We start from the raw sequence: 8,294 nt of genomic DNA, 5'->3' as shown, positions 1-8,294 counted from the left end.
AGGAAGAGATGCTTATTTTGTTCAAAATTTAAATTTTCTGTAGCACACTATCTGTATTAGTGTGCCAGTTTGAATGTATTATGTCCCCCCAAACACCATTATCTTTGTTGTAATCTTTTGTGGACAGACGTATCAGTGTTGATTAGATTGTAATTCTTTGAGTGTTTCTGTGGAGATGCCCCCCACCCAACTGTGGGTGATGACTCTGATTGGATAATTTCCATGGAGGTGTTACCCCACCCATTTAGGGTGGGTCTAAATTGAGTCACTGGAGCCATATAAATGAGCTGACAAATAGAGGGAACTCAGTGCAGCTGAGAGTGACATTTTGAAGAGGAGCTACAGCCAAGAGGGACACTTGGAAGAATGCACAGAAGCTGAGAGAGTAGCTGCAGATGAGAGACGGTTTGAAGATGGCTGTTGAAAGCAGACTCTTGCTCCAGAGAAGCTAAGAGAGGACAAATACCACAAGAGCAGCTGGGAGTGACATTTTTGAGGAACTGCAGCCTAGAGAGGAATGTCCTGGGAAAAAGCCATTTTGAAACTAGAACTTTGGAGCAGATACCAGCCACGTGCCTTCCCAGCTAACAGAGGTTTTCTGGATACCATTGGCCATCCTCCAGTGAAGGTACCTGATTGCTGATGTGTTTACTTTGGACACTTTATGGCCTTAAGACTGTAACTCTGTAACCAAATAAACCCCTTCTTATAAAAGTCAATCCATCTCTGGTGTTTTGCATTCTGGCAGCATTAGCAAACTAGAACAATTAGTTAGGGTTCTCTAGGGAAACAGAACTGAGAAGAGATATCTGTAAATATGAGATTTAAAAAAGTGTCTCATGCAACTGTGGGGATTGCACAAGTCCAAATTCTATAGGGCAGGATGCACGAGACCAAATTCAGTAGGGCAGGATACATGGGTCCAAATTCCATGGGGCAGGCAGTGAGCTGGCAACTCTGATGAAGTTCTTTGATGAACTCCGCAGGAGAGGCTGTCTGGCTGAAGAAGATGTGAAAGTTCTCTTTTATCCCTTAAAAGTCTTCAACTGATTGGGTTAAATCCAGTTGATTGAATTATCTCATTGTGGAAGAAACTCCCTTCTTGATGTAATCAGCCACAGATGCAATCAATTGACTGATGATTTACTAAACCAGCCTTCTGGTTTATTAACTAGCCACAAATGTCCTTGCAGTAATGGTTTAGCCAGTGTTTGCTTGACCATACACCTGGGCACCATCACCTGACCAAGTTGACACATAAGCCTAATGATCACACCATCTAATTTAACCTGTCTGGTCAGTTAATTTAAACATCCTAATTCAATTTTATTTGACATGGAACCTAAAATAGGGAATAAAATCTGGATACTCTGTACAGGTTAATGCAATACCCTGATGCAGTTCAGAGTATTGTGGGCAGAAAATGGAAAAGTGTTTGCAAAGACCCTTGAGGAACTGGAGAAAACGCAGAATCATTAAACTTCCCCACCTGCTAGTCTCTTAAGCAATGTGGGCTCCCATTTAATAAGCCAAGCACCTTGATCTTGTGAAATTTATTTATGTAATGGTGAAGCTAAGCCTACTTATAATTAATGCTGTAGAGTCACCCCTGAAGAACCTCTTGTGTTGCTTAGATGTGGTCTCTCACTCTAAGCCAAACTCTGCAAATAAATTCACTACATTCCCCCCTATGTGGGACATGACTTCCAGGGGTGAGTCTCCCTGGCAACATAGGACATGACTCCCAGGGATGAGCCTGGCCCTGGCATTGTGAGATAGACAATGCCTTCTTGACAAAAAGGGGGAAAAGAAATGAAACACAATAAAGTTTCAGTGGCTAAGAGATTTCAAATGGAATTGAGAGGTCATTCTGGAGGTTATTCTTAAGCAAGTTTCAGCCAGATATTGAAAACTGCCATAGTATGCCAAGCCCCAACCAATAGTGTTCCTGAATATCCTAAAGAATACTGCGGGCTCTATCTAAGACTCTACAGAAGTTTTACTTATTAAGTTTATCTTTCGGAGACTTAAAAGCCCCTGGATTGTTCCTATGCCAGATAAACCGTGAAAGCCAGAGGTACCAGTCTCTCCGAGAACAAGCAGTTTCAGTCCTCAACCCCATAAAATCAACTCCCCCTTTCAGCATGAAGAGGTTAGAACAGTTGTCACCCAGACATCCCTCAAGATTGAGAGAATGATCAAATGAGAGGGAGGAGTTGTAACCAAGAAGTTAGGATTTCTAAGAAATGATTATGATTACTGAATCATTATACAGATATTTCTTTTTTACTTCCTTGTATATTAGAATGGTCAGAGGGAAATACCTGAGATTACTGAATTGTAATCCAGCTGCCTTGATCTTTGATAATGATTGTGTAACTGTATAGCTTTTATCTTGTGACTGTAAAAACCTTGTGACTGACCCTCACTTATACCCCTTATCCGGTTTTTCAACTTCAGAGTTTTGTGATCACTAAAGACAGCTTCTTATGTTTATTACTGAAGGACCTTGAGTCAGCCCAGAACTAACACACCCCAACTCCAAAGCTATCTTGATAAATGGAGCTGTATCTAACCAAAATTGGCCCGCCTGACATGTGCAGTAGCTTAAACTTTAAACTATAAGTGACCTATACCTCATTGTAATGTTAAAAATCACACCCATTGTTCTAGTTTGCTAATGCTTCACTGGAGGATGGCCAGTGGTGTCCGGAAAACCTCTGTTAGCTGGGAAGGCACATGGCTGGCGTCTGCTCCAAAGTTCTGATTTCAAAATGGCTTTCTCCCAGGACATTCCTCTCTAGGCTGCAGTTCCTCAGAAATGTCACTCCCAGGTGCTCTTGTGGTATTTGTCCTCTCTTAGCTTCTCTGGAGCAAGAGTCTGCTTTCAACGGCCATCTTCAAACTGCCTCTCATCTGCAGCTCCTGTGCTTTCTTCAAAGTGTCCCTCTTGGCTGTAGCTCCTCTTCAAAACATCACTCACAGCTGCACTGAGTTCCTTCTCTTTGAGTCAGCTCATTTATATGGCTCCACTGATCATGGCCCACCCTTAATGGGTGGGGCCATGCCTCCATGGGAATATCTCATCAGAGTCATCACCCACAGCTGGGTGGGGCAGATTCCCAGCAAATCTAATCAGCACCAAAACGTCTGCCCCACAAGACTACATCAAAGAATATGGCTTTTTCTGGGGAACATAATACATTCAAACCGGCACATTCCACCCCCTGGACCCCAGAAAAACATATTCTTTCCAAATACAAAATACATTCATTCCATCACAATATCACAAAAACTTAAATCATTTCAGCAACAAAAGTTAAGTACAAGATCCCATCAAAATTAATTATAGGCATGGCCAGTCCTAAGGCATAATTTTTCTTTAGCTGTGGATCTGTGAACTTAGAACAAGTTATGTGCTCCCAATATACAAAGGAGGGACATTCATAGGATAAACATTTCCATTGCCATAAGGAGAAACAGTAAGGAAAACAAGGTTAACAGGACCAAAACAGTTCCTAAAACCTGCAGGACAAACTCCATTAGATTTCAAAGTCTGAGAGTCATTTACAGAATGAAGTTGCATCCTTGGGGCTTGAGAGAGTGGGAGTCTAACCCTTCCTAAGGGCTTTTGTGGCAGCCCTTTCCTCTCCAATCACTTGGGTGAGTGCTCCAACATATCCACACATTGGGGAGATCACCTTCTTGGCCCCACCCTCCTCAAATATCGGGGCAGCTCCCGGATTCCCTTCCATCTCCTGGGCACATGCTCAACCCCTTCAGAACAGTGTGGTGGCAGCCAGGCTCTCCCCTACTCCCTGGAAATATCCTCCACCCTCTTTGGGGCTTCGGGTGGCAGAACATTTCCTGAGCATCGAGGTAGAAGGCCCACCCTCTACCTCCGGGGCAAACTCACCCTTTCCATGCGTGTGGGCTGCTCCGCTCTCCCAGCCCAAGGCCTCTTGACTCTAGACCTCAACCTCCATGGCTCTGTCTTTGAAGAAATTTTTCCTTCAATTTGTTCCTTGTCTGTCTCCTCCAGTCTAGACAAGCAACGGCTCTGTCTATAAAGATCTCGCAAAAATTCTGTTGACTTTGCATGAAGCACACAGGGTCAAAGCCGTCAGACAATAGGACTTTCCACAAATCCTTTCTGGATAATTCCATCTCCAATCTTGTCTTGTACTGAAATGGCGGCTGGGTTCCATGTTTGGTTACATCCTCACGTTGGGCTGTAGCTTCTGGGATTCCACCCCCTGGAAGCTCATAATTTTCCAAGCCATCAGCTTCTGGTTTCTTTGAACCCAAGAGTTCAGTTCTAAGTTTATCTCTCTCTGCTCTCATTTTACTATAAGCTGCAAGAAGAAGCCAGGGTACATCCTCCACATGTAGTCTGGAGATCTCCTCAGCTAAGTATTCCAGGTTGTCACTTTCAAATTCTTCCTTCCATCTGACACCAGGACTCAATTTTGCCAAATTATCTGCCACTTTAAAACAAGGATCACCTTTCTTCCGGTTTGCAACAACGCATTCATCATTTTGGTTCAAGTCCTCGTCAGAAGTAACTTTAGAGTCCATATTTCCACAGTCTCTTCAAAGCAGTTTAGGCCTTTTCTAACAAACTCCTCACAATTCTTCCAGAATCTTCCCCTTATCCATTTAAAAAGCCGTTCCAACATGTTTGGTATTTGCAAACTCAGCAGCAAAAGCACCCCACTCTTGGTACCAAAATCTGTTCTAGTTTGCTAATGCTTCACTGGAGGATGGCCAATGGCATCTGGAAAACCTCTGTTAGCTGGGAAGGCACATGGCTGGTATCTGCTCCAAAGTTCTGATTTCAAAATGGCTTTCTTCCAGAACGTTCCTCTCTAGGCTGCAGTTCCTCAAAAATGTCACTCCCAGCTGCTCTTGTGGTATTTGTCCTCTCTTAGCTTCTCTGGAGCAAGAGTCTGCTTTCAACGGCCGTCTTCAAACTGCCTCTCATCTGCAGCTCCTGTGCTTTCTTCAAAGTGTCCCTCTTGGCTGTAGCTCCTCTTCAAAACATCACTCACAGCTGCACTGAGTTCCTTCTCTTTGAGTCAGCTCATTTATATGGCTCCACTGATCATGGCCCACCCTTAATGGGTGGGGCCATGCCTCCATGGGAATATCTCATCAGAGTCATCACCCACAGCTGGGTGGGGCAAATTCCCAGCAAATCATCAGCACCAAAACGTCTGCCCCATAAGACTACATCAAAGAATATGGCTTTTTCTGGGGGACATAATACATTCAAACCGGCACACCCATCATCATATTAATGCCACCATTTTCTTATATACAATCTATGAATAACATGTACTCAAACTGTGCATGCTCAATAATTAGGTCATCTCTAACTTCATCATCTCAAACCATTGTGCTCATAATCCTAAAACCTGCCCATCTTGTGATACTATAAAACTCAGTTACTAAAGTTTGGGGAGACAGAATTTCAGGCCGATATTCCATCTGATCTCCTGCTTCGCATCTAGCAATAAACACTTTCTCTCTTTGAAATCCTTTGATCTCAGGAATTGATCATTTGAGTGCATTGGCAGAGAGCACACTGCTTTTGACTGGTAGCAGTTCTGTGAAGGAACAGTGGGAGACTATGATCTTTGTTGCTTGCTCTCTCATTTTGTAAGTGTTCCGATTTCACATTGAGTGTGAATTACAAGAAAGGATACAAGAGTCATCTTTCATTGCTTCATTGACTATTGGCATTTTCATAGCATTTTAGATAGACCAATTTCAATTTTACAAAAAATGCGACATTAATTCTGAAAGGTACTTGTGTGTTCCAAGTAGCAGACATTAACTTCCAACATGACCTCTAGGAATAATTCGCAGTACTGAACCATGCTTTAGAAAACATTTCCAGCAGTCTGTGTGGGATTTATTCCTATTCTATCATTGGTAATAATTGCACTTGTTGCTGTAGGAACTTTAAATTCTTCTGCTGCAGACTTTAAGACAGCTGTGAAAGGTGTCCCTTCAGGAACATTGAGTACTTTGTATGGCAGCTGTGGGTCTGATGTCAGTGTTATCTTAAAGTAAAACTTCAACATGATGGAGCCATTCGGAACAGAGACCCGAAGCCAGCTGTGCCAGTGTCTTTGATTCCTCCGTGGTGCCAGGAGGTGTATTCTGACCCACGGTTAAAGTAAGCTGAATAAACTTGGGCACATTGCAGTTCCCCTTCTGCTTAGTGAATAGTGGAGCTAAAGGCAACCAGGTGAAGAAATCATGATAGCATCTGATAGTTGTAGAGCTTTATGTGGGACCTCCTACCAACTCAGTCTCACCTTGTCACATTCAAAATAATCCTGCAAAGCAAGTGTGGTGGGTTCACTTTGCATAATCCACAAATTCTGGCCTAAAGAAATGTAAAACTTAATTTATAACACAACTTTGTCTTTTGACCCCCATTTTACCTGGTATCTGAGGTTTAATCTAGTTAATGCTGGGTTTTCTCTGTTAACTCAGGATTTCTCCTTGCCCTTCTTTCTCCATGGGGTGGGATCTTTGTGCTTGGGGAGCTTGGTGGAAGGGGAAATCTTCTGATTCTTGACCTTAGTTCCCCTAAGGTGGCACCTGCTGCTGCTGTTTGTTTTATGTCTTGGCTCAGGTTGTCACACACTCCACTTGGAACTTCAAGGCCCTTTCAGGCAATCTGTCTCTCTTTCTCAGCCACTTTTGTGACCCTCTTTGAGTACAGAAAACTTTCTGCTGCCACCCCCCCCCCCATGCTATCCTAAGGCTGTCTCACACCTCTGGGTCACACCCATGCTGCCATCTCTCCTGTCATGCTGTGTCACTTTGTTGTCATTTTAGGGGCAGCTCTGGGACCTTACCTCATCTGGAAAGCAAGCCCTTGGCTCTACAGGTTGCAGAGAGTCCTCTTATCACCACACACCACTCCCCACCCCACCTCCTAGAGGGGACTCTGTGGCTAACAGAATTGCTTCCTTTCTGACTTTGCTCTTCTCCATCCTGTGGAAATTCCAGCAAGTCTACGTGGGAAACCTCCTATGAATCTAAAGCATTCTTCCTAATTTATGGCATAAACTATGGCTGCTGCTCTCTCAAATCTTTTCTTTAAACATTCTCAGGAAGTTTCCAAAATATATTTTGACATTTGAGAGGGGAGGATCTTTTCCTTCTTTCCCTGTTTTTCCTTCTTCCTATCCTCCTCCTCCTCCTTTATCTTCCTTTTCTATTTTCATGCAGGAGGGAACAACTGAAAATAAAAAACACAGCAGGTTATATTAAAAAATATTCCCTGATAGTTTGACAAAACCTTGAAGGTGGAGCAGAAAGAGTGGTGAGAAGCTGGGTTCCTGGAAAGGAGAAATGGGCCATTTCACTGTTGTTCATTTCTTTTGAAAGTTGCTTTGAAACCTCATGACTACTTTCATTAACTGGTGAATCACTTTGAAAGGTTAGTGTCTCAGAAGGAAAAGTCACTGATTTTGAAACGTTCAGTTTCCTAGGTCCCAGGGAGTTTCTAAGTATTATGTTTACCTCATCAGCTGGAGACTTTCAAACACTAATTCAGGGTGCTTTTTCTTTAAGTATTTAAGTTCTCTTGTAAAGAATAACTCCCTTATTAGTTGTTGTTCTTTAAAATGGAAATATTTTTATAGTTTTTTCTTTTGCAATCACTGTAAAAAATTCAAATGCTAAAAACCTCTCTATTCTCCCACCCCATAAAAGTAACCCCTGTGCTAATCTAATTTATATTTGTTCTTTCTTTTTCATATATTTATATTTAACATTAATGGATATATTCATATATATTTTTCTGCAATCTGTTGTATTATTTTGGTTTTTAACTTAATACATGGTTTTGACTATCATATATATTTCAGGTATTTCCCCTGTGGTTTATCGTTTGACTTTTAATTTTCTTTTTTGGTGTCTATTGTTACATTCACAGTTTTACTTCTTACCTCATGAGACATGTCAATGTTTTTTTTTTTCTGATGTTGGAACTCAGTGTCATGCTAGGCCAGGCCTCCTTTCCTATCTCCTTTATAAAAAATCCCTTATTTTTTTTCCATTACTTCTGTTTTTCCTTTGTGTTTTTTTTTTAAATTCAGTTTTATTGATATATTCACATACCATACAGTCATCCATGGTGTACAATGAACTGTTCACAGCACCATCATATAGTTGTGCATTCATCACCCCAATCTACTTTTGAACATTTTCCTTACACCACAAAGAATAAAAATAAGAATTAAAAAAAAAAAAAAAGTAAAAAGGAACAC

The 8,294-nt window shown here is 41.8% G+C and overlaps 1 pseudogene; it reads right to left on the bottom strand.

Annotated features, from left to right (window-relative positions):
- Positions 1-5,835: 5,835 nt before the first annotated feature.
- Positions 5,836-6,089, bottom strand: LOC119529579 (annotated as a pseudogene).
- Positions 6,090-8,294: the final 2,205 nt, after the last annotated feature.

This window comes from Choloepus didactylus, chromosome 3 (genome assembly GCF_015220235.1).
Source record: "Choloepus didactylus isolate mChoDid1 chromosome 3, mChoDid1.pri, whole genome shotgun sequence".
Lineage (NCBI taxonomy): Eukaryota > Metazoa > Chordata > Mammalia > Pilosa > Megalonychidae > Choloepus > Choloepus didactylus.
The sequence above is the reverse complement of the archived record's forward strand: the minus strand, read 5'-3'. Positions and strand labels throughout refer to the sequence as shown.